We start from the raw sequence: 775 nt of genomic DNA, 5'->3' as shown, positions 1-775 counted from the left end.
CCGGCCAGACCGCGCCGCATCGCCGCGCCATTGCCGCCGCCTCGCCCGCCCGGCCGCGCCGCCTCGCCCACCGCCTCCGCCGCCGCGCCCCTCGCCGCCCCTCGGGCCCCGCGCTCTCTTGCCCCGCGCTCTCTTGCCATTCACATCGACCAAGTCTAAGATCTGTTCGCCATATGCATTTTTGCCATGCTTGTTTGAACCTGTTAATGGATGAATTGGCCGTACCTCAATGCTAGACTTTGGTTAAGCATCTTGTGTGCATCCCTTCCATGTATTTTGTTGTCACGTTTGGGTGCTGTAGCATATTCATCTCATTGCATTTAATTGGCTACTTGCTGTAAATCGCAGACCGGTGCCATATTTGAATCGCTTGCCATTTCCAAACCGTAACTCCGATTCCGGCGTTCTTTATATCGTTTTCAAGCGATTTCATCTCATCTTTCCAGTGGCACACTTGGTTTTCCAAATTGAGGCCAGGTTCATGCATTTCCTGTCATATCTTGCATTTTGCATCCCGCATCGCATCCTGCATAGCATATCATCTTTGCATTGTGTTGTTTGAGTTTGCACGTGGTTGATTGTGCCCTTGTTGCTTGTTTGTCTTGTTTGGGTAGAGCCGGGAGACGAGTTCACTAACGAGGAGCCCGTTGAGTTTGCTTTCGAGGATCCAGTCAACTCTGACAACTGTGCAGGCAAGATGATCATACCCTCGAAATCACTACTATCTTTGCTATGCTAGTCTGCTCGCTCTTTTGCTATGCCAATGCTACGATGC

Source organism: Triticum dicoccoides, chromosome 6A (assembly GCF_002162155.2).
Source record: "Triticum dicoccoides isolate Atlit2015 ecotype Zavitan chromosome 6A, WEW_v2.0, whole genome shotgun sequence".
NCBI classification, from domain to species: Eukaryota; Viridiplantae; Streptophyta; class Magnoliopsida; order Poales; family Poaceae; genus Triticum; species Triticum dicoccoides.
This window is presented reverse-complemented; position numbering follows the sequence as displayed.